Source organism: Papio anubis, chromosome 4 (assembly GCF_008728515.1).
Source record: "Papio anubis isolate 15944 chromosome 4, Panubis1.0, whole genome shotgun sequence".
Lineage (NCBI taxonomy): Eukaryota > Metazoa > Chordata > Mammalia > Primates > Cercopithecidae > Papio > Papio anubis.
In genome coordinates this window covers 70654592-70681000 of record NC_044979.1, presented here as the reverse complement: position 1 = coordinate 70681000, position 26409 = coordinate 70654592, and the positions used below count along the sequence as shown (strand labels likewise).

Here is a 26409-nt window from a genome sequence, read left to right as displayed (position 1 = left end):
CCCCAGGGGACATTTGGCAAAGGCTGGACACACTTTTGGTTGTTACAACTGTGGAGATTGGGGAGGGATGCTGACACCTAACAGGTAGAGGTCAAGGATTTCATGAAAAGTCCTGTAATGCACAGGACAGTCCCTACCCTGAAAGAATTGTCCAGCTCAAGATGTCAATATTGCAGAGGTTGAGAAACCCGGATCCAAAGGTATTTGTCTTGGAGCTTGCAACTTGGGTGAATATGTAAATAATGAAGGCTAATTAAAAACAAATTAAATTGCAATCACTTAGGAAAAACAATGGGAGAATCTTGAGGTGGCAAATAGTAAAATGTGCCTGGTTTAATAACAACAAAAATTCTTATTTGTGCCTTATTGAGTACTCATTTTCACTTATAAAAATTATATTCATTAGATCTCCCGCCCTTCCCAATAACCTGTGAGTTTGGTATTGGATATATCTTGCATATAAAGAAACTGAGGCATAGAGAATAAGATGACTCTCATAAGGACCCCAAACAAACATCGATTTTATCCAATGGAAAAAAAAAACCAAAAAACCCACAGGGCTGTTCTCACAGCTTAACTGGAGCTACAATGGCAGAAAATAAGGGCAGGAACCAAAGCTGCTGTCACAAAGAAAGGACTCTCCCAGTTCTCTATTTGGTATTTAAAAATAGGAGAGAAAACGGCATAGCTTGAATCTGAGATAATGCTTGCCGCTTTGTGAATGCTCTTACAGTGCATCGCCTTCGAAACAAATTGGCCCTCGTCTACAAAGGTTTCTTTTTTGTACTCTCGCAAACTCATTTTTAATGGCTTGTGCGGCATCAGTTGTGCCCCTGAGCTGTAATGAAGCGCTCTGCAAGTCACCACAAGCGAGTCAGAAATGAATCTCACAGAGAGGAAAACGCTGGAACGTTAATAGGTTTTAATCCAAGGTAAGCAAACCTATTGAGCCACCAGCATATGCTTTATAAAAATCTAAATGTCATGAAATTTTCAGCAGTCTTCCCTTGCCTGCAAATCAGTTTTGGTCCACAGACAGCCAAGTAGGGATCAGAAGGGAAAATTCTCAAATGCGCATAACTGCCCAGGAGCACACCTTGAAGAGTTTACAAGCACCATCCAGGCAAAACAAAGAAATAATTGATAGAGCACAGGAAAAACTGGCAGCTGTGTCGGGCAGGCATCTGAACAGCCTGTGAGTGTGGCAGACATCTTGCAATATATTTGATCCTATCTTCAATATCTTGGGTGGAGAAGGGTGTTGAAATCTGATGGTCTCTGTTACACGGGGTTTCCCCTTAGGTTTTTATTTAAGTGGAAAAGCAGTGTTTGTATATTCTAATTTATTACATGGATCCTAGCCAATTTATGGAGTGAGATTTAATTGCTCAACACCCAATTTTAAAGTTCATTTTCTGCAGTACCTTGGCAGCTTTTGATAGATGTTTGTTCAGAAAATAACAATCTGTGAATATTAAAGTAAAATAAATTGGTTTTTAAACTGGTGAGCCTTTCTGCTTATGTGGGAACTTGAAGGTGTACTTTGAATTTTCCTCCTCTGCCAGGTGGATGACAATGAAATACAGAGATAGACTCAGGGCCACACCTTCAGGGTCTCGGGACCAAGGGTCCCCCTTTCAAGGGTCCTTGCGGCCTGCAAGTCCTCCTTTCAAGCGTCTTGTTAGATGTGTTAATTGCTGTGTTAAATACAAGGATGTCCCTGATACTTGAGATAGGATCTCTTCTCTCTTATGGAATGCAAAATGTGTCCTCAATTATAATGCAACAAATTCAATTAAGCAAAGTTATAGAAATGTTGAAGCCCTGAAAATGAACGTTTAAAATTTAGCTGTATTTCCAAGTTTGCATTAAGACATCTTTGCAAAGCTTACTACTTTATGCAAGCCATGATTCCAAGGATCTTATGACTTTGATATTCATAAAACCTTATGAAGTAGGTACTGTTATCACATCTGTTTTAAAGGAGGAAATAGAGGCAAAGAGAGTTTGAGTAATTGGTCCAGAGTCACACAGCTTGTAGGGGCATGAGTACTGTTTGAATCCAGGCAGTCTGTCTCTGGAGTCTCTGTGTGTTCCTAACCACTCTGCCATAAAACTTCTCAGAGCAAGTAGCATAAATATACCCACTTAATACTGTGTTGCAGAAACTGTAGACCTCTTCTGTTGAACTTTTCTTATTCTCTCAGCCTATGAATAACTTGCAACTATTCACAGTCCAATGGATAAGTGCACTCTATGATTCCCTATAGATACCTCCTGTCCAGATTGAGCCTCCTCTATATAATGAGAACGTTGGTCCTGCTAGTATTTTATAAAAATTGAAGCTACAGATGAGTCTTAGGTCACTGCCAGAAGTTCTCCTATCCCGGGACGTGGTGGAAGAGTCAGGATAAAGAATAAAACAATATTGAATGTGTCTTTCCTAAAACCTACCAGATTATAAATTTGGGACAGTCACCAGTAGTCTCAGTGACAGATCCCCATCTTGTGGCTTTGGAAAGCAGAAGAAATGGGAGGAGAAAGATATTCAGAAGGCTTAGGGTAATGCTTCTGCTTTAGTGTGCTTTTGAATCTCCCAGATACCTTATTAAAATGCAGATTCTTTTTTGTAGGTCTGGGTTGGGGCCAGAAATTCTAAATTTCTAACAAACTCCTAGGGATTGCTGATGCTACTGGTCCGTAGACCATATCTGGAGGACAAGGATCTAGAATAGATGAGCAGCATCACCGTCACCTAGAAGCTTATTGGAAATGCAGATTCCTGGGTTTTACTCCAGGTCTACTGAATCAGAATCTACATTTCCAAGTGGTTTATATGCACTTTAATTGTTTGAGAAACATGAGTCTAGAGTAGTCCTCAAACCATGAAGATGCACATAAATAATTAGACACACTTGTAGATGAATTGGCTATGGTGGGAGAGAAGACAGAGAGAATATAAAGTTCCTGTTAAAAGCTTCATTCAAGACTTTCAAATGCCTCTTTTCTTTGTGATCACTTGAATAGCTGGAAAAGTCCCGGAAATACCTCATTCAAAGCTTATTTGCAAAAGTCTGGAGAATCTTTTCATTTTAGAGGTGTTATTCAACTCAAATTGTTTCTCCTTTAGGAGTCTGTAACTCAACCACTTGAATATTTTAAAATTTAGAAGGAGGACAGGTCTTTCCCACCAACATCTCTGTCTCTGAATGGCATAGTCCTAAGTTTGAGTTGCCAGCAGAATGCACTGTGGCACTGTCAGCCCAGACTATGGATGATTATAGATACCTTACCCCACGGGAGAAGCCACTGGGACTTGCACCCAACCCTGACCCTTCCTGCATCAGTGCCCAGGCCCCTTTGATTGGGGGGGGGGGGTGCAGTGGAATGTGGTGGAAGTGGTTGTGGGGCAGGTTTGCGGTTGTCTGGGGCACCAGGAGACAGGGAACAGTAAGGACTGAGAACCATCCTTGCGGGGTGGAGAGGTAGCAGGAGACAGGGCCACACCAAGGCTTCAAGCCCACCAACCGTGCTCCACTGTCCTGTTGAATTTCACTTACAAAACACAAATTCAAAGATGAAATCAGAGTATTAAACCCCTAGGGCAGGGCTCTTCTGAGCACAGGGCCCTGTGCAACTGCAGTGGTCATGCTCATGAAGCGAGCCGTGACTCTGGACATTGCCTGCTATCTTTGTGTTTTGAGAATTTATTCACACTTGCTTTTACTTGGTCTGTATGACAAACTAAATAATGTTTATGCTAATCAGATAGTCTAATGCAGGGATCCTCCAACCCTGGGCCTGGACTAGCAGCATAAGCATCCCTGGAAAACTTATTAGAAATGCAGATTTGGGGGCATTTCAAAGCATGGAAACAATCTCTAGGGAATGGGGTCTAATAGCCTGTGGCTTTGACAAACCCTCCTGATGATGCTGAAGCATGCCAAAGTTTGAGAGTTTGTTTTTTGTTTTTGCCCTTATAAAAACACAAATTATTTCTGCAGAATTCGCAACAATATTTGGAGGTGGCAGTAGCATCAATTTATGGGCCACAAAGGTATTCCCTACTCTTGCTAGTTTTCTTCCAGTGGGAAAAAAAATTGTTGCCGCACCTGCTGCATGGGCCACTTGAGTTGAAGTGTTCCTAACAGCTGCCTGGAGATGGTGGGAGGGCTTACATATTAAAGGAAATTCAGGTATGGGTTAGAGAGACAGAGAACCCTTAGCATGGTGGCTTTGTGTTGGGCTCCAGAGACACCCAACACAAAGAAATCCTAGTTCTCTTTCTAACCAGTGGAGAGACCTTAAGGGAATTATTTACTTTTTTCTGATCCCACTGGGAACAGTATCTTCAGCCATAAAATGGAAATAATGATGGTGATATCTACTTCATGGGGTTCTTGTGAGGTTTGACTGAGCTCATGAGTGAAAGTCTTTATCATACTGCCTGGCACAACAAATGGAAACTGTTGTTCAGGGCATACAATTATTGTGCACTGATCTGATCATATGATGCAGTTATGTATCTATGAATTTTATTGATAATAATGATTATTTGATATAAATTGAAGCATGTTATTTCCATAAAGGTCACTGGAATATATATGTCTTTGTGTATATATGTGTGTGTGTGTGTATATACACACACACACACACAAATGTGAATCATAACAATTCTGTTATGGGATTTTTTTCTTTTCTTTTTTTGTATCTTTAATTGATATATCATAGTTGTAGATATTTTGGAGTATATATATAATATTTCGATGCATGTATACAATGTGCCATGATCAAATCAGGGTAATTGAGATATCCATCACCTCAAACATTGATCTTTGTGTTGAGAACATTACAAATTTTTCTCTTCTAGCTATTTTGAAACATACAATAAATTATTGTTAACCATAATTTTCCTACTGTACTGTCAAATATAAGAACTTACTCCTTCTATCAAACTGTTTTGTATACATTAATCAACTTCTCCTCATCATTCCTCCCCCTTCTCTTCCCAGCCTCTGGAATCGATCATTCTACTCTCAACCTCCATGAGATGCACTTTTTTTAGCTCCCACATATGAGTGCGAACAGCGATTTTGTCTTTCTCTGCCTGGCTTATTTTACTTCTTTTTTTTTTTCTTAGAGGGCTTCCATAGATTCTACCTGGCTTGCTGGAGGCTTAAACTTTCTTCTTTCCAGGACTGGAAACTCAGTTGTTCCCAGAATTAGCTTTGCTTCTGTGCTAAGCATAAATCGTTGGAATTTCATAAGCTTTCTTTCTCTTAGCACTCATACACTTTGTAAATCAATGATTTGCAAAGTAAAAAGGACTCCCTTCAGTAAATATTTGCAAGGCAGGTCTATCTTCCCCTGCTTTCCGAACAGAGGCAAAGACTCCCTCTAATCCTGGCATTGAGAAGGATAGTAGAATATCGATTTGCTGCCTGCTACTTGCTCCATCATCACATCAGTTATAGGGAGAGTGGAATTATTCCTCCTCGGATATGTGGGCCTTTCTTTGTGTTTGGGTCTAAAAACCAACTCCAGGCTAATTGTATTCTTCTTATTGAATAATAAATGAAGATCAAGGTCTGTTCATCTCTGAATACAGCAAGTCAACTGGACTGTGAGTTGAATATCGAGGCCAAGAGGCTTTTTCTGCAAACACACACTGCTTTTTGATTAGTTAAAAACCAACCAAATAAAAGCAACAAAAAAATAACCTGAACCCCAAATGATTCAACAGGAAAAGAATACTCTCTTTAGGGACTGTGGATCCCAGGTGGCATGCATCTGGATGCTTTTAGCATTGCGGGACTTTAATGCTAAGGGCTGAAAACATTTATACCCAGCTCTTCCTGGTATTGATTTCTCTCACACTGATTTAGTGTGGGGCCTCTTGGCATCTCTCTACTGCTTCTAGCAGCTGACTTTTGGCCCCAAAGGGCTTTATTTAATGAAAACTTGGGGCTTATACTGTGAGAAAGATGCCCCAGGAATTAAAGTTGTAGACATCCCAATGGAGAAAACATCAAGACAAGAGTCATGTGCTGTGCAGTGGATGAGATGATGATAGGAAGCCTCCACCAAAGTATGTTTTAAAGAGAAGAGGGAGCAGCAACCTTCAAATGACTGTTGAGAGTTAAAAGAAGCTCTTATTACTGAAAGATAAAGTGCTTACATGAAATATGTGCAGAAGTTGCACTGGGAGAGGGATCAGAAGAGGAGGGGAGTCACATATTAGAATCTTGGAGAAGACTGGCTACATATTAGAGCCACTTACAGACAACCATGGCCATTGGGGAGAGTTAAAACAGGGTACGCTTTAAAAATAAACCTTTTATTTTAGAACAGTTTTAGATTTACAGAAAAATAGTGAAGATAGTATATAGACTTCCCATATACCCCACAGCCAATTTCCCTTATTGATAACATCATAATGACTATTTGTTACAATTAATAGACCATGTGTATTTGTTACAATTAGTAAATCAGTATTGACAAATTATTATGAACTAAAGTTCATATGTTATTCAAATTTCCTTCATTTTTACCTAATGTTCTTTTTCCGTTCCAGGATTTGATTCATATTCCATTTAGTTCTCTTATCTCCTTAGTATCCTCCAGGCTGTGACAGTTTCCCAAACCCTCCTTGTTTTTGATGACCTTCACAACTTTGAGAAGTATTGGTCAGGCATTTAGTCAAATTTCTCTCACATGGTGACACAGGATTTGTCTCACACTTTTCTCATTAGTAGACTGGAGTTATGTGTTTTTCTGAAGAAGACCATATAGGTAAAGCGCCATTTCCATCACGTCATATCAAGGATCCATATTATCCACATGACTTATAGCTGTTGATGGAACAGGAACATTTTTAATGGGAGACTGAATTGCAACAGACATTGAGTGTTGGGGATTAAGAACATTTTACTCCTCAAATGTGGTGTATTTCAGTTAGTGTTGCTTCTCACAAAATAAGAAATGGTCAAAACAAACAAAACAAACAAACAAGCAAAAAGCAAGTGAAGCAGTGGTAAAACCTATTTGACTGCAGTTCCAGTTGCAAACTGAAAGGCTTCCAGTTTTTCAAACTGGTTTTCACTGAGACTTTTGTTTTTTTTAACCAAAAAACACCCATGTGTGCAAGCAAATCTTGAAACTGTAAGTCTGTAACTGAGAAACTCCACCCATTCAGAAATAAGTCGTTAAATAAGAGAGGTTTAGGAGTTTTTCAAATGAATTGTTATGGTTCCATGGTTCATATCTTCAGGAACTAGCTGGACAGTGCTCTGACTCTCCTTGGCTCACCTATCCAACAGGGTATTGATTTTTACAGAAATTTTGTAAAATATCAAGACAAAATTAGGATAATCATAAGTTTTTGTGCTTTCATTATGTGAGTCCTTCATCTTGTCTGTGTCAAAGACTTTGTGCAGGTAGTAAAGGCATTACACTTTCAAGCGCTGATGCCTCAAACACTATGGCTGTGGTTACTTTAGCAAGAGTAGACGACGTTTATCACATATGGGGCTCCAAAGCCACCCACCTGAGTAACTGGAGTGGAGATAAGCATGATGGACTAAAAGGCATTCCTGATGACAGCAGTGGACAGTTTTCCAGGTCGTTAAAGGTGCCAGGTAGACATCTTCTGTTTGGAATGTTTGGAGGAAAGAATCTCAGTGAAAGTGTATTTTTTTGCTAGGGCTGCCATAACAAAGTACCACAGACTGGGGGCGCTTAAACAACAGCAATTTATTTCCTCACAGACCTGGAGGCTAGAAGTCTGAGATCAAGGCGTTGGCAGGGTTGATTTCATCTGAGGCCCCTCTCTTTGGCTTGTAGATGGCCATCTTCAATGTGCCCTCACATTTCTTTCCTCTGTGTGTGTCTGTGTCCTAATCACCTGTTCTCATGGGGACACCAGTTATATTCAACTAGGACCCACACTAATGACCTCTTGTAACCTTAATTATGTTGTTCTCATTGTTTTTGTTGTTTTTTTTAGGTTTAATATTTATTATTCAACAAATATTTATTGAGTACTATGTTTAACTTATGGGCTTTAATTTTTTTTAAATTTTAATTGTTGTGGGTACATAGTAGGTGTATGTATTTTGGGGGTATGTGGTATGTGAGATATTTTGATATCTCATGCAAAGTGGAATAATAACATCAGGGAAAATGGGGTATCTATCACCTCAAGCATCCGCCCTTTCTTTGTGTTGCAAATGACACAATTATATACTCTTTTAGTTATTTTTAAATGTACCATAAATTATTGTTGACTGTAGTCACTCTGTTGTGCTATCAAATACTAGACCTCATTCATTTTAACTGTTAACCATTTTTTTGTACCCATTTAGCATCTCCACTTTCCTCCCCAGCCCCCCACCCCCGACTTCCCTTCCCAGCCTGTGGTAACCATCCTTCTACTCTCTATCCCCATGAGTTCAATTGTTTTGATTTTTGCTCCCATAAAGAAGTGAGAACATGTGAAGTTTGTCTTTCTGTGCCTGGCTTATTTAACTTAACGTAATGACCTCCAGTTCCATCCATGTTGCTGCAAATGACAGGATCTCATGTTTTTATGGATGAATAGTATTCCTTTGTATATATGTACCACATTTTCTTTATCCATTAATCTGTTGATGGACACTTAGGTTGCTTCCAAACCTTGGCTATTGTGAATAGTGTTGCAATGAACATGGGAGTGCAGATCTCTCTTTGATATATTAATTACATTTTTAAAGATACTGTCTCCAAATACAGTCACATTCTGAGATAGTGGAGATTAGGGCTGCCACACACAAATTTGGGGGGACACAATTCAGTCCATAACAGGAAGGGTAAAGGATTCAGTGAAATAGATGTTTCCTTCTCTCCAGACCTGGGTTTCCAGGAGTTTCTGATGACTGACATTTGATGCTGACTTTTTGCTGGGCTATTTGAGGGGAATTTAACAATGGAGAAAAATGTGAGAGGGAGCACTTCATGTGGGGAGAGCCATGCTGTGTAATATGGCTTTGTCAGGAGCCCATTTCCGGACGTTACCTGTGGTGTTTGCACAGCTGTTCTGTCATTGTACTCCTTGGCAGCCTGAAGGCTGATTTCCTGGTGAATTTTCACCTAATTTCCTTTGCCTCTGCCTTATAAGTGATAGTTTCATGTCTGAACTTTAAAAACGGCATCAGCCAGAATGGCTGATTGATTAATTTACAATGAGAAATGTAATCATTGAGTGGACTGGGTACTCCAGTTTCTTGTCCAGCATGTGCTTTCCCTGCAGGCAAATGTAAGTGGGAAGCCAAATTATCATCAGAAGGTGGCTTGGTGAGCATGGAATCAGGCCGGGGGAATTAGGGATGAGATTCGGCGTTCCTGTGCTTTTTATTCTTTGGGCCAAGCAGCGCTGAGCAGCCTAGACTGGCAGCACGTGCTGGCTGCCTCTGCCTCTGCTACTCTCCCTGACTTGCCATTGCCTCCTCTGGCAAACTCAGCAGGCAGGACTCAGCTCAACCATCTCCGCCTCGGAAAAGCCTTTCTTCATTTCCCCAAACAGAGGAAGTCTCTTTTCTTCCTTACCCCTGTGGTGCTTTATGCTAAGTATGTATTTGGCATCCTGTGTTTTGGTTATTTACTCAACTGTCTTCTCCGCTGAACTCAGAGAAACTTAAGTGAAGGGACTTAATTGTGTTTACTGTATTCAGTGCAAGTTACTGTATTCAGTGCAAGTTACTGTATTCAGTGCAAGTGGTCAGTGTTCAATAACTGCTAACTGCTTAATAGAAGTTATCATTATGGAGTAATTCACATTACGGTGGGGGTTTATATATATATTTGTTTTTGTTTTTGCTTTATGTTTTAAAATAGTTTCCAGTAAGTTGCTCATGAGACATGATCTTACATTGCACTAATAGCTATGAGGTGAGATAGGCAGGTAGGCAGCAGTATCAGATGACAACATACTTAGAGGTTAAGTGATTTGTCAATCAGTTAAAGGCACTTTCCACCAAACCTGCTTGTCTTGGAAACTGAATCTTCTCTCCCGTGAGTTCTCCCTGTTCTTGCCCTGTGGACTGATACTTATGGCTTAAGCGTTTCTCCCACATCCTTAGTTTTCCTCTTTACCCCTCCTTAGCAGCCTGGAGCTCTCTGAGTGCTTGGTGTTCTCTCTTTAAAAGGGCCTTCTCTTACTGAGGAGGATTCTGCACTTGAAAATCGTGCTCTCCCCTCTTTTGAGCACCCATTTTCTCCTCATACATTTCTCTTCTAATTTCCAGGTCAAACTCTCATTCCCTCAGACGTTTAGTCTTGTGAAGAAAGCAATGTGATTAAATTTAATTTACACTAAGATGTTAATAACATCCTCAGGGTATTTGCATATTAAGATTTTAGGAGTGAATTCCTTATAGCAATGTTCTGAAAGCTGGCTACATGTTACCATGTTGGCATTTCTCTCTCCCTCTCTCTCTGTCTCCCCCCCCACACACACATACAAACATACAAGCGCATGCACACACACATACACACACATTTAATTGTGTTTACTCTGTATATGGTAAAATTTCCTGGGCCTTTAGAAACTTTTTTTTTATGTTTTTAAAATAAATTTCTATACCTTGCAGTCCAGATGCTACCATGAATTTCTTCAGACCATCAGCAACTAGTCATTATAACCTTTGGGGAGATACAGCGCTTCACTGGTGAGTCATTAGCTTTTGGGCCTAGAGAACAAATCTGAAGGACCTTTTCATATCTTATAATTAAATACATTCTGCAGCTTGCAGATAAACATGCTGATCTGACAGCGAGTTAAGGAGGTTTATCAGCATTTGTGCACCTGCAGCGTTACACTAAAAGACATGACTTCATTAAAACTCACTGTGCTTGTGAGAACAATGAGGACTGGTGGTAGGTGTTAAAAAGAAAGACACTACTAGATGGCGGCTTTAAGCTCATCTTTGAAGGGATGAACTCATTCTATCCGACATGTCCAGCTGTGCAAACAGCAGCACCGAGTGAGCTGCAGTTAGCTGTACTAATACATAGGATTAGAACAGAGGCTGGGCCACATACAAATGATGTGAATACTTAATATACTTGAACACTATGAATGCTGCACAGAGGGGGAATAAGAGCCCCAGAAGTGACAGAGGATATTTTGCTAACTGTCATAAAAAAGATAGTATGTTAGGGCCTTCTAGGAACATTTCTCTTGCTGGTGACTTTTGCCTTTTGAGGCCAATGTTTTCTTAGATGAAAAAACAATACAAAACATCGATCTCTCAAAAAACTCCACAGGGAAATAACAAGGGTTGCCACAGTTACCATTGTTCTCTCATAAAATCCCAGAATGAGAAAACCATGGGGTGTGTGTGTGTGTGTGTGTGTGTGTATGCATCTGTGTGTGTATGTAAATGTGTATTTGGGCTTCATCTGCGATAGCATCTCAAGCTACAAAATAGGTGAATGGGTGGTCTAGGTGGGCATTAGCAGTGAGAGACAAAGAGTCTGGGCAACAGGGATTCAGTGATTGGGCTTGAAGGCCCAGTCATGAAGGTATTAGAAAGTGGGTCAAAGGAAGCACAACTCAGGTTCTAGAAACCTTGGCAACTTCTAGGATAGAAGCAACACAGGCCTAGGAGCAACACAGACCTTGATACTGATGCTAATCTCCTCTGAGGAAGTGTTAATGGGAGTGGATTCTTTATATGATTCCTGTCCTTAGTGAGAGCTGTGGGTAGACTGAGTAGAGCTGAACCAAGCTCCTTCATGGGCAGATGAAAAGGAGGTTGCAGTGGGAGGAAAACCAGCAAGTCCTGAACATTTGGAGACCCATCCCCAACCTTCACAGCACTGCTGTAAAAACTGAAGAATGAAGGATTTCATAACATCTTCTTCCTTATTTCCCTAAGATTTGAAAATGCTAGTTATCCTTGAAAGTTTTCTGAGTAGTGCAAAACATATATAGGTTGGTTTCTCTACTAGTATTAGGAGCTGAATATCATAAGTTCCTATGTTCCAGGACCTTAAATGAATGGATCTCTTCGGGAGGTGTCCTGAAACATTATTCTACCACATTTGGCTCATGCAGTCAGAAGAGCCTTTAATATAATATACGTAAGTGATCCCAGGAGACCAGGAGTACTCCTGACAATGTCGTTGCAGTCCATAATTACGCTTTTCCTTATTTTAGTCATGTTTCATGAAACTTATACTATCTCTTTGTCCTTTGCCAGAATGTATGGCAAGAGCTGAAACAATCTGTTTTTTAAGAAAGTTTACTTAGGTAAGATGTGATCATGAGTCAGAGCCAGAGATGAAGTAAAAGACATAACTCCATGTTGTAAATAATCACAGTATTAGTTCACAGAGGTCTTTTTGGAAACATGAGTAAATTATCTTGTGTAACAACATATTTGCATATTTAGCATCTCTAGATAAACTATAAACTCCTTTAAGAATGTTATTTGCTTCTTTTATATCTCCTATCAGTGTAACACAATGCTCAATGTGGTAAATGTTCACATTCAGTTACAACTGGTAAATGTAAATGAGAAACACACATAACTAACACATTATATAAATATGCTCATGAATTTATCTAAATCAAATCACACTTAGTCAACTCCTTTGGCAATATATCTAGACCTGCCTATTTCATGCATTGCAAGCAATAGAGGTCAGGAATTATTGGCACGGTGGTCAATAAGTTACTGAAGTTAATCTTCATTTAATGAATCATCAGCAAGGGAGCTACACAGATGACAAGTGTTCAATTTTCAGAAATCTCTTGCCCAATCTGTCTCTCTTCCTTCTGTCTTCCTAGTTATTGATTTGATGTATGAGCCCCTCCTCCCAATCCTTCAGCCAGCACCCTTGAGAGTTCAGCCTTTTAAAGATGTTCTCATTAGAGTCAATAATTCACCATGGCATATTATATAGTACCCTGAATATCTATAAAGCCGTTCTTTCATGTTGTACATCCTGGGGTGCTCAAATAATTAATTTCTCTAGCTATAAAGAACAATACCTTCTATTGTGAGTGGTAAAATGTACTATACACTGAACCAATTGTATGGACATGGCTTGGAGACAAGCTCTGCTGGAGAGTCTCAAGAGGATTTTAATGTTGAAGACAGGTAGTTCTGTTCTTGGGCTGATATGAAATCATAAAATAAAGTGTAAATGTTCTTTGGAATTAATCAATTACCAATTGGTCCAAATACTTTCTTTGGGCATTTTTTTTCTTTCCTCTAATTTTTAAGAGTACAAGAACTCTTAAAAATAGTTTATTTAGTATAATTGAAAACTCTTGCTTGGCATAAAGCATTCCAAAGACATAATACCAAGACCCAGGAGAAAATGCCAGTGTCTGTCTCTCACATTGATTCAGAACTGTTTAGATTTTAAAACAGGTATTTGTATGAATGCTAAAGACTTTTTGTTAATTAATGTTAATGAAGGCCAGTCATATCCCAATTTAGCTACCTAAAGAGGGGAATAACAATATGCACATTAACATTCTAATTACTGCTAAGTAAAATAAAGACTTCAATTTAGTTTGTGGCAAATCAGTAACAATTTAGATACATTTAAAATTACCTTTTAAACTTTTGTAGTATAATTAAGAGTCAGGGGTCTCAGATTCAAATACTAGCTCTGCCAAAAACTAACTAGGTGGCCTTGAGTTAAGTCATTTAAGTTAATCTGGCCTTGGTTTCCTCAGTCCTATAAAATAGATTAGTTCCTTCCAGTTCTAGTACTCTATGTTTCTTTCTATGATCATCACTTAGACCTCCAATGAATAAATCACTCATTCCACTGGAATAGAAACATTAAGTAGCCATCTTTTTTTTTTTTCCTTGAATAAATCCTGGGCAAAAGGTATTTATGGGAGCAAAGAAATGAGTGAATTATTGCCAAAACATGTATGTTCCCTTAGATGGAAGAGTTCCTGGGATGAAATTTTTGTTTTATAGGAGACTGGCTTAGGAAACCCAAGACAGAATGTATATCTATTCATTTCTAGGTCATAGTGTGAAAACTTCCATCAGAAATCTGGGAGCAGTTCTTAAGTCAAAAAACAGACCTGGAATCACAGTATCCATACATAACAGTTGGAGGACAAAAGACATTGCCCCAGAGACCAGAGGCACCAAAATATGCTACACCTAGCTACCTGAGAATGCCTCTAGCTGGCAACTCCAGCAAAGGCCCTTTTCCCCATCCTTGGCCATCATGAGTGAAAGCAACGAACTGAAAGACTGAAAAATCTGAGACTGAGCGTTCCTTCCTGGAGAAACTAGTACCATATCAACCAGATTGGATATGTGTTTATTTTTCTTTTCTGCCATTCAGCACGTGGCAAAGACCCAGTTAGTTATAAACAAAATGAAAGAGGTGGTATTTCTAAAATTTTGCACGTCTAAGTTGTAGTATGTATTAAGTTTGTATCCTTGTTATATGTGATTCCCTGCTGTGGCCCAGCAGATAATATAAACACTGTATTTTATAGACCCCAAATTTAATACTGGAATCTTAAGCAAAGAAACAGTCTTTCTCACACATTTTATCATATTTGTCACTAAAAATCCTTTGTCTCCAGGAATATCAATCTGGGTACTGTTCCTAAGAACCCAATTGGTACAACTTTTTGGAGTTAATAACATTGTGTTCCCACTGGTTTCCATTGCTGTTTTGTGCACAATTCCCCACTGAGTATTTGATGAATTTCTACTCCTTGGGGGCCCCATTTTTTGTGTGAGTATGCTGAGGATCCATGCGTCTTGTCACAGGGAGGAAGATGATTTCCTCTGATAACATTCCCCTGGTACCTGAGGAGCTTATCACAGCCCTTTATTTGTCTGTTTCTGTTATGTTGGCATGTGTCCAGAGCAATGGGAAAGAAAAGGTTGTGCTTTTACAGGGAACATTTTATTCCCTCTTGGGAAAAGTGAACATGACTCAATGTCAGGAAGGGAAATTTTTCATACAGATAAAGAGAATGAACATCCGCCTACCTCTTTTAATAGTTAAAACACATTTACAGTCCTTTTGTATTTTGTTTTCTTGAAGAGCTCAAATTATTTTAGAAAATCTGATTTCTTGAAACCAGACCTGCCCCAGCTTGTTTTGTGTGTGAAGAGGGACTATTTTTCATTTCTCAAAAGACCTGTGTGGTGAGGGGGGGCCAAGATGGTGAGGTCAGGTTGGATATGGGTAGGTGGGGGAAGATTTGTGAAATAAAGAACCAAAAGCTGGGTGCAAGCTGAACTTTCTCCCTAATGAGAGAAACCAAGAGGGTAATTAAAATTATTAAAGACAGATCGGGTAAGGCATTTGAACTTATCAATAGGTTTTAACGTATTGGATTGCTATTAAATAGTCACAAAAACTGCATCCTGATTTTGAAGGTGGTGGATATTGGAAGGGACTTGGGCAAATCCAAGCCTCAGTTTACCTTTGTAAATTTATCATTTGTCATTTATTTGAAAATCTCAACTCCTTAATAGAACTGTAAGTCTCCAGAGAGCATAGAGTCTGTGTTTCCTTTTATTAAAAAATGACTTCTTGTTCTACTTCTCAGAGTACCCAGCTTAGCTCTGAGTATGTGCTCAGTAATGTTGTAGGTGTCTCAATATGTGTATTTTAAATTGACTGCTGTATTATCTAAAGATAGAGACTCACTGGCTCTAATTCAGCAGTTCCTATGGGCACCAGTGAGACACCTACCCACTGGATTAAGGACAGTATAATATTTTGCTTTAACTTCTCTGTAATGAAAATGTGTGTTTGCTGATGATCAAGACAGAGAAAATTTTTTTGTTCCTTGTTTTCTCCAGACTCTAGTTTTTGTGTTAGTCCAGAATCAAGGATGCCTCTTGTTGCAGAGACTACTACTCGACCTCCAATATCTACTTTTTACATCTGCCTTCCTTAGTAATTCAGCTCCCCCCGATTTTTTTTCCCAGGGCTCATGCTAACCTGGAATACATATTATACTCCCCAGCCTCCCTTACAGTTAGATGTGGCTACACGACTCAGTTCTGGCCAATGGAATGTATGTGGAAGTGCAACTTTTGCATATAGGATACTTTCCTTTATGGAAAGGGGAAAGCCGTTCTTCTCTTCTTTCTTCCACCTGGCTGCCTGGAGTGTGGATGTAGTGGCTGGAGCTCCCAGGTCTATAAAGGACCATGTTCTTCGGTAGGGAAACTGTGCATACAGAACAAGATAGAAGAAGCTTTACATTTTGATACCGTGGAGCTTCCATATAACCAGCCTCTGGACTGCTCACCTCTTGAATTCCATCTGAGGAAGGAATAAGCAACTGTATTGTTTAATTAAGTTTTCTTTTGGCTTTTAATTGTAGTGAGAATCTAATTTGAACTAATATGGTCCCCTGAGCCAATAATCTGTATTCTGTTATCAACTGCAATTCTGTTGTTTAAAACTTTTTTATAAAACAGATAAGTTCCTGAACTTTTTTTTGTAAGTTTGAAGATATTTAAAATATAATAATAAGGGTTACACTTTAAAGAAACCATATAGCAAATTCTTTTATAAAGGATTTACATTTTTTTATTACAAAAATGTTTTAAGTGCCAAATCCTGGAATGGGGACAAAAAAAGACATTAGTGGAAGTATTGATGAGACCTAAATAAAGTCTGTAGTCTGGTTAACAGTGTTGTACTAATGTTCTTTTCTAGTTTTGATAATTGTACAATGGTTATGTAAGATGGTAATGTTAGAATAAGCTATCAAGTGGGTTCAAAAGTAATTGCAATTTTTGCCATTGAAAGTGATGGGAAAAAATGCAGTTACTTTTGTGCCAAACCCAATAGTCACAGGGTATGTGGAAATTCAACTCAGTACTTCTTTTAAAATTATGGTAAAATATTCATAATACAATTTACCATGTAAACAAATTTAAATGTACATTTCAGTGGCATTAGTACGTTCGCATTGTTCTGTAACCATTACCACTATCCATTCCTAGAACTTTTTCATCTTCCTAAACCGAAACTCTGTGTCCATCAAACATTAAATCACCATTTTAACCCTTCCCCCAGTCTTTGGCAACCACCACTCAATTTCTGTATCTATAAATTTGACTACTCTAGGTGCCTCATAGAAGTGGAATTATACACTATTTGTCCTTTTGTTACTAGCTTATTTCACTTAGCGTAATGTCTGTAAGATTCATCCATGTTGTAGCCTGTGTTGGAATTTTCTTTTTTCTTTCTTCCTTTTTGTTTTTTTGAGACAGAGTCTTGCTCTGTCACCCAGGCTGGAGTGCAGTGGTGCGATCTCAGCTCACTGCAAGCTCCGCCTCCCAGATTCATGCCATTCTCCTGCCTCAGCCTCCGGAGTAGCTGGGACTGCAGGTGCCCGCCACCACACCCGTCTAATTTTATGTATTTTTAGTAGAGATGTGGGTTCATCCGGTTAGCCAGGATGGTCTCGATCTCCTGACCTCGAGATCTGCCCACCTCGGCCTCCCAAAGTGCTGGGATTACAGGCGTGAGCCACCAAGCCCGACCTGTGTTGGAATTTTCTATTTAAGATTGAATCATACTGTTGTATGTATATACTATATTTTGTTTGTTCATTCATCTGTTGATACGAATTTTGAGGGACAAAAACATTTGGTTGATAGTAGCTTCCAAAAGATATTCACATCCTAGTCCCCAGAACCTATGAATGTTTCCTTATGATGGCAAAGAAGGATTCTGTAGGTCTTGAGTTGGGGAGATTATCCTGGATTATCTGGGTGGGGCCTAAATGCGTTCACACAAATCCTCAGAAGAGGGAGGCAGAAGGAGATTTCAGCAGAAAAGAAGGCAATGTCAGCAGGGAGACAGAGAGTAGAGTGACAGTGATGCAGACCGAAACCAAGAAATGCCCAGAGCCATCAGAAGTTGGAAGAGACAAGGAGTGGATTCTCTCTTAGAGCAGGCTAAGGGAGTGTAGCACCTTGATTTTGGCCCAGAGATACTGATTTCAGACTTCTGGCCTTTAGAACTGTGAGGGAATACATTTCAGTTGTTTTAAGCCGCCAAGTTTGTGATGATTTGTTACAGAAGCCACAGGAAATTAATACATCCTATAAAAATTAGCTGATGATTTATTAACAGGATGCCAAATGTTCAGCTGGTGAGATATAATTTATATAGACAAGTTATGGAAATGACCTAATTTTTCTTTATCTGTCTCATTGGCGTCATGTTATATGACTCAGAATTTCTGCATTTGTTATAATATTCTTAAAAATGTTTTTTTCCTGACTGGTAAAATAACAATACATGTTAGTTGCAGAAAAATTAGAAAATACAGAAAAGTGGGCTAAGCACGGTGGCTCACTCCTGTAATCCCAGCATTTTGGGAGGCTGAGGTGGGCAGATTGCTTGAGCTCAGGAGTTTGCGACCAGCTTGGGAGACATGGCAAAACCCCATCTCTCCAAAAAATGCAAAAATTAGCCAGGTGTGGTGGCATGCGCCTGTAGTCTCAGCTACCCAGGAGGCTGAGGGATGATCGCTTGAGCCTGGAGGGTAGAGGTGGCAGTGAGCTGTGATCTCGCCGCTGCACTCCAGCCTGGGCAACAGAGCGAGACCCTGTCTCAAAAACCAAACAAACTAACAGAAAAATATGGAAAAGCATAAAGAATTAAATATAATCTTATCCGCAATCCCAACATTCAGTTTTGATGACATTTAGATATATTTCCTTCAAGTCCTCTCTTTAGATTTACAAACTGCATTTATAATAACATCTCACATTTATTTCACATAGAATCAGTTTGTGTATGATATGCATTTATTAATGAAATAATGTTTTATATAAAACATTATTGTCCATAAACTAATCTGGATGTAGTAAACTGGATTGGCTGAACTATTGTGTTAGTTAGTACTAAACTAACACGATAGAGAAAAAGGTTTAATAATCTCTCTTTTAAAATATGCATTTGTTTTATATCTATTTGTGACAGAGTTTTGATCTCATTGTATATAATTACATATTATATACATTTTCTTCTTCTTTTTTTACATAACAAAATTGTTTCCCCAAATTATTAATAATTTATCCTATATGTGATTTTAAATGTCCATATATAATACTCCATAGAATATCATGTATATTTCTATACCTATAAAATATGGAAATAGCCATTTCTCACATTTATAATTTTTATTTATATCATTTATCATTTTTATTATTTTCTGAGACATAATAGATGTACACATTTGTGGGGTACATGTGATAATTTAATACATTCATATATTTGTAAAGATCAAATTAGTGTAATTGGGATCTTTGTCTTTTCTTTATGCTGGAAACATTCAAATTATTCTCTTCTAGCTATTTTGAAATATATAGTAGGTTAATATAAACTTATAATCAACACTCTGGAGAGCATCTTTGCACGTAATAATTGGGTCCATTCTTGGTTATTTGTATAATTCCATGTACTTTATCCTTTTATTCATTTATCTCTTGTGGGCCCTAGTTTTTTCCTTAGTAATTTATATAAAAAAGATGTAAACACTTTCAGATAACAAAACAGATTTTTATTATTTGTGCTTATTTAATTATAGATATACTTGTATTCTGAAGCAAAATGACAATTATATTATAATAAATCCAATCCTTTGGTTTTCTCAATGAAAAATTATTTCTGCTTTATATGTGTAGGATATACCCTATTAGTAAATGCACTGATTTTTAAACTTAAAACAAAACAGTAGTTGATAATCTTGGATATCACAACTTTACTGTTTTAGAAAGTTTTTCTCTAGATCTGCCCCTGTTATCTATTACAATCACCCTTCTTAGCTAATACCAATTTCTTTTACTAAGGTGAATATTTAGGGAAAATTAGAAATGGAAAATTAGAATTAGAAATTAGAAAATCCCACTCAGGCAGTAATTCTGAAATCTTAAATATTATTGGTTTTCAAAATGATTGTATTTGCAATTGAAGCAAGAGGTCTAAAGAAAGAGGGAAAAAAAAAGCATAAAATCCTTTGTTCCTGAGCCTTTGGAACTGACAATTTCTATTGAAAAAATTTTTTAAAGATGTGTGTACTTCAGATAAACAAAGAAGCATTTTTAGGGTGGAATCAGATTTTTCAAAGGCAATGAAATGTTCAAGGGTTCACACAACTGTTAGATATTTTCCCAAATGGAGGCCAAGGAGAATAATTGTGGAACTGGAAGGGAAATAGGAATTAATGAGATACGTCCTTGGAAGGCAGGTTACAATACAGCTCCAGACAAGTGTATCCATTGGGAACTATGCCTCCAGCTGCTGGAATACACTTAACTAGATAAAGACTCTTCATTTCATCCTGGTAACTTTTTATTTTGTTTGCATATTTAATTTAAAGGTTTTAATTGTGTGTATTGCTTCAGGAATCTCTTGTTGATAGAACATATATCATTTTTCTTCCTTTTTCAAAATAAAAAGCTCTAGAGAGAATACCTTTTCCCCAATATTTGAACTTTAATCCCTGGAATAGTATCTAAATCTAAATATACCACTTTGGAACTTCAAGAAGATATTATAAGTAATCTTATCTATAAAGTTGAAAATGTACAATAAACAATTTTGTAAACTTATGACACTAGTAGTTCAGAAGAGACCACCGGTAGAAAAATTTATTTAATACAAAAATTTTTTGGCAGAAGGCTTTGAGAATACCAGAATGGCAATTCACTTAATATTAATAAAGCCCTTTTAGAAGCTTTAGATGAATGGACTAATAGCTTCGTTGAACTGACTATATAGCAAATCCTTATGCAACATAATTAGAAATTTCCCAAATATATTGGGGTGACTTTCCTGGAAATATGTATGTCTTCATCCCTCTTAAAACTCTTAATAAAGCTATTATTAAAGGCAAATTTGAAAAATATGAAGTTACTTAAAATGATAATGTTATTTTTTAAATATTAAAATATCTTGAATAAATATGAGTCACAAAAATCAGCTCTTAATTATTCAACACCTGTTTGTTGGGCATTTATTCAACAAAATATATTGAACATCTTTATGTGACATTCAGTGCTGCAATTAAGGAATACCAACTAGTGGAAGAAAGAGGCACTAATACAGATAATTAAAAAATAATATGGTAAATGCAATTAATTTATTCACTTATATGTTGCCTATTGTAGGTACTAGTTATACAGAGGCTAGAAATCAAACAAAACCCTGGCCTGATTCTGCTTCTCATGTAGTTTAGAGTGTACATTTTGTAAATAAACATAATTAAGAACTGATCATTTTTGTGAATGAACATGGCTGGTGCTATGAGTGAGTTTAGGGAGGATATAAGTGAAATTAGGGACAAGAAAAGCTTCTCTGAGAAAATATTTCAGCTGAGGTCTGATGAATGGGTGTTAGACAAAGAGTAAAGGAACCAATAATCTGGGCAGAGGGAAGAGCTTGTTTGTCTTGAAGGTCCTGGCCTGGGAATAAGCTTGTCTAAATTGAGAATCCTAAAGAGGGTAAGTGTGGCTGGAGCTTGGTGAGTGAAGGTGAGATGTAAGAAGCTGAGACTGGAGAGGTGGGAGGGGCCAGAGCATGGAGGGCCTGGGAGACCACATAACTTCCATATGGGGAAGTCATTCAAGAAGTTTCTACAGAGGACTCACATGATCTAGAAGTATGACTTTGAAAAGATCCAGGAAGAGGGGACACCTGGGAAGGGCTCTCTCTCTCTCTCTCTCTCTCTCTCTCTCTCTCTCTGTGTGTGTGTGTGTATGTATGTGTGTGACAGAGAGAGAGAGAGAGAGAGAGAGAGGTTTTGTTGAATTATAACCTGTGACACAGGGAGTGGTGGGAAATGAGTTGGAGGGTGGGCCACAGACAGGTCTCAGTGGGTCTTGGTGGGACACATCAGGAGCTTGCATGCTGTGGGAAGGCATTGCATGGTTTTAAGCAGGAGAGTGACCTTGTTCAATTTGTAATTAACAGAGCGAATTGTAGCCATCTTGAAGGATATTGCAATATACCCACCTTTAACTGGCGTAATGATACTAAAGGTGGCCTGGAGCAGATACACTCAAGAAATGTAAAAGTAAAAGGTAAAATTGGCAGACTTCAGTGACTGCCATATATGACAGGCGAGGAAGAAAAAGAAACCAAGGTTGAAGTGAGGTTTCTAGCTTGAGTGCCTGTATGGAGAACACAGGTCAGGAGTGTGTGTGGGTGGGCAGGGGAGGATGATGGCTTTAGCATTGATGTGCCCAGCACAGTGCTAGAAACTGTACTTGACACAAAAGGTCAAGAAAGCAACCAATCATTAAAAATCTAATCTATTCAAGGTACTCTTTCAAACACCTTACTTATTCAGTTCTCCCGACAACAATGTGAATAGGAATTCAAATCTCCTTTACAGATGAAGCAATGAGGTGCACAGAGACTTAGACTCTCTATGACGAAGGTCCCTATACTCATAAAGTTGTAGAAGTGAAAGTCACTGAACTTAGAAGGAGTTTATCATGTGGGAGAGGTTAAGATGCACACACAAACATATGACCTAATAGGATTAAATGCTAAGCTATATGGTTATAACAATAGATGGTGAAGACCCCCAAAAGGGTAAAAACAGAGTGGATGGCAGTATTTGGGAAGTCTGATAGGATGTATGGTATCATGCTGAGAACCTCAGGGATATTGCAAAAGGCAAAGATGGAGTCTCTGGATTATCTGTCAGGGATGTATAGTGTTTAACGCCTTTCAAATGTGTTATATCCCATCAAGATGAGTAAGCAAAACCACCGGATTTATTCTTGTTTTTTTATATTTGCACATGTTCTTGGCAAATACTTAATTGTGCCATTTGGTTTGAGAGAAAATCCCATTTCTTTAGTGTGCCTAGCCTGATTGTTTTAACGGTTTCCATTGTTTTCAGGAATCGAACATTTCTTGGAAATGGAAAGTGATAAGAGGATGGTTACATAGAAAAATCCCCATATAGTTGAGCTATGCAGTTCCCTGGGCTAGAAAAGTTCATATAGTGATGTCAAAGCTTAGCAATAATTTATATAAACACTGGCCCAAAGCCACTGACCATGGGAAAAGTTTCTGTATAACTACTCTTCTGATGGGGTCTGACCCAAAAATGAGGGAGAGAGATAACCTATCTGAACTGGATAAAAACAAGAATTTCATCTGGTTCAACCTAACAGTACTGAAATCATTGCAGAAAAGCAATGGTCGATACTTTTCTGACCAGCTTCAGGAAAACTCTTCCACAACTTCCTTTGGCAGCCCCTTCTATTGTCTTGGAATTCATTCATTCAGGGAGTTCTTAGTATTGACCTAAATCCCTCTTGAATTAATTAAAGCCATTTTACTTCTCTTGTCCAGAACAAGCATTGAAAAGGACAGCTTGTCATTACTTGTTTAAACCCCCTTCATCATTTTGAAGACAGTAATGAAATGTCCAGTCAGCCCCTTTTCTCTAACTTAAAAGTTCCTTTAGCTTTCCCTCAAGGACCTATTCCCTTTCAATTTTTAGATGCTGTTCGGAAAGACCAGGTAAGTGAACTTGGACAAACACTTAATCTTTCTAAGACTCAGCTTCTTTGTTTGCAAAATGAGGATTTGGAATAAAATCAAATGTTTTCCATCTGCTCTGAAGCTCTTTCTTAGGGGTTTCTGGGAGGGGGTATGGCATGTGTGTGTGTGTGTGTGTGTGTGTGTATGTGTGTGTGTGTGTGTATGAGAGAGAGAGAGAGAGAGAAGGCTGATTTCTGCTCTACTGTATTTGTATGCAGTACTTAATTTTTTCAAAGTTATAGATGCTAAATTATCCTTTTGTATCCATTCTTACCCCCTTTCCCCTCTCTTTCACTTGAGTTCACACTCACATACATATACACTCAAAAGGAAAAATTAAAACCAAACTGTTATAAATAGCATTTTTAAAAATCCTAAATAAATTAACAAACAAAACCCAGGAGCATATTTAAAGACTAATATACTATGATCAATTTAAATATAAAAATTAAAAAATTATCTAATTATAATTTATTAATATAGTATAATTTTTATACTCTTGTAATACTCTCCAAAGATACTGAAAGTGAATGTAATAATTTTAATATTCCTTCTTTATTTTAAAAACCTCTTAAATAGGACTAGATAGATGGATATTTTCTTATTATGATATATATTTATATATCTCAACCAACAAACCTGCCATATGACTAATGAAGGAGAACTAGAAGCAGTCCCAATAAAGCGATGAACAAGTTGAAAATGTCCAGTTTTACTATTAGTATCTAACATAGGACTGGAGGTATCAATCAACAAATATGAAAAATCAGGTTGGGAACTTGAGCAGCCCGATGGCAAGTCCTATGTAAAGCTATTATAATTAAGAAAGATATAGACATTGGAACAGAATAGAGAATACAGAAGCATTCACAGATACATGGAAATCTGGAAAATGACAAAAGTCACATTACAGATCAGCAAAGAATGGATTATTTAATAAATGGTATCTGGTCAGGTTGCCAGACAAAATGCAGGATGTCAGTTAAATTTGATTTGCAGATAAACAACAAATAATTTTTTGGCATAAGTGTGTTCAAAATATTGCAAAGGACATGCTTATACTAAAGTATTCATTTTTATCTGAAATTCAAATTAAACTGGGTGTCCTGTGTTTTTATTTGCTAAGTCTGGCAGCTGTAGTACCAGGCCAATATGTTATTCACATGGACTAAAGTAAAGATGGACTCCTACCTCATTTTCTATACAAAAATACATTTTAAATGAATCAAGGTCTTAAATGGAAAAGGCAAAAACTTAAAATACAAGGAAAAATTTCATGACCTCAGAATAGGGAAGAATTTCCTAAATAAGACTCAGAATGTAACCTATTTTTTGGAGGAGAAGATATATAAATTTGACCACCTTAAAATGACATATTTCTTTTTTCTCAAAAAATACTCCAAAAAAATGAAAAGAGAGCTATAAACTGAGAGGAGATTTTTTTGTAAGACATAATCAAAAAGCATTACTATTCAGAATATATGAAAAATTTCTAAAAATCAGAAATATTTCAATGATAAAAAGACAACAAAAAAGAAAAATGCAAAGGACAGAAAGAGGCAATTTTTTAGAATAAGAAGCACACAAGGCCAATAATTGTGAAGATATGCTAAACATCATTAATAATCAGGAAAATGCCAATTAGAGACATCATTTTACACCATCAGATGGCAAACATTAAAAAATAATCTGATTGTGATATTACACAATGTATATACATATTTAAATGATCATGTTCTAGATCTTCAATGTATATAATCTTTATTTGTTAATTAAATATTTTAAAATTTAAGAAAGGAAAACATTGGACAATATTACATTTTGGCAAGAATGTGCAGCAATGGGAACATAAACACATTTCTGGTGGTTGTGTGCTTTAGCAAAATCACTTTGGAAAACATTTGATTTTACCTGGACAAGCTGAACAAGTGCATATACCCTTCTTAAAGCAATTCCACTCTCATGTGTATGTATTCCAGAGGAACTCCTGAACATGTTTATCTGGATATGTACACAAGAATGTTCAAGCTAGTCTTATTTGTAACAGGAAAACAAAAACAAAAAGAAAATAAATCTAGATATCTACAAAGAGTATATTGAATACATAAATTGTGATGTATTGTTACAAAAGAATACAGTACAGTGGAGAAAATGGTCAAAATACAACTACTTCCTACAAAATGGGTAAATCTCAAAAGTATAGTGATGGGAATAAATAAGCAAGTCACATACTGATTTCCATTCCTTTGGATATATACGCAGAAGTAGGATTGCTGACATATAGTAGTTCTATTTTTAGTTTTTTGAGTAACCTCCATACTGTTTTCCAAAATGGCTGCACTAATTTGCATTCCCACCAGCAATGTGCAAGGGTTCCCTTTTCTCCACGTGCTCACTAATATTTGTCATCTGTCTTTTTGATAATAACCATTCTAACAGGCACAAGGCGGTATCTCGTTGTAATTTTAATTTGCGTTTCTCTGATGATTAGAGATGTTGACCTTTTTTTATGTATCTGTTGGCCATTGATATATTTTCTTTTGAGAAATATCTGTTTATATCTTTTGCTCATTGCCAAACAGGTATCTGCATTCCTATGTTTATTTGGGCATAATTCACGGTAGCCAAAATATGGAAACAACCTAAACGCCTGTCAATGCATGAATGGATAAAGAAAATGTGGTATATACACAAAATGGATTATGATACAGCCTTAAAAAAGAAAGACAATCTGTCATTTGCCACAACATGGATGGAACTGGAGGGCATTATGTGAACTGAAATGAGCCAGGCACAGAAAGCCAAATGCTTTATTTCACTTACATGTGGAAT

General features: G+C 37.6%; 1 long non-coding RNA gene across 8 annotated transcripts in view; it reads left to right on the top strand.

Annotated features, from left to right (window-relative positions):
- Positions 1-26409, top strand: part of LOC103883086 — a 201600-nt gene that overhangs the window by 157115 nt on the left and 18076 nt on the right. For 5 of the 8 annotated variants that reach the window (XR_004183200.1, XR_001901023.3, XR_001901024.3 and 2 more), the window contains one exon: positions 10626-10703. The exons of 1 other annotated variant lie outside the window; for it this stretch is intronic. This is a non-coding gene — a long non-coding RNA (uncharacterized LOC103883086). Of the gene's footprint in view, positions 1-733; positions 8064-10625; positions 10704-14032; positions 16687-26409 lie in introns of those variants that run through there. 2 more of the 8 variants (XR_001901030.2, XR_002521100.2) reach the window with 2 other exon arrangements.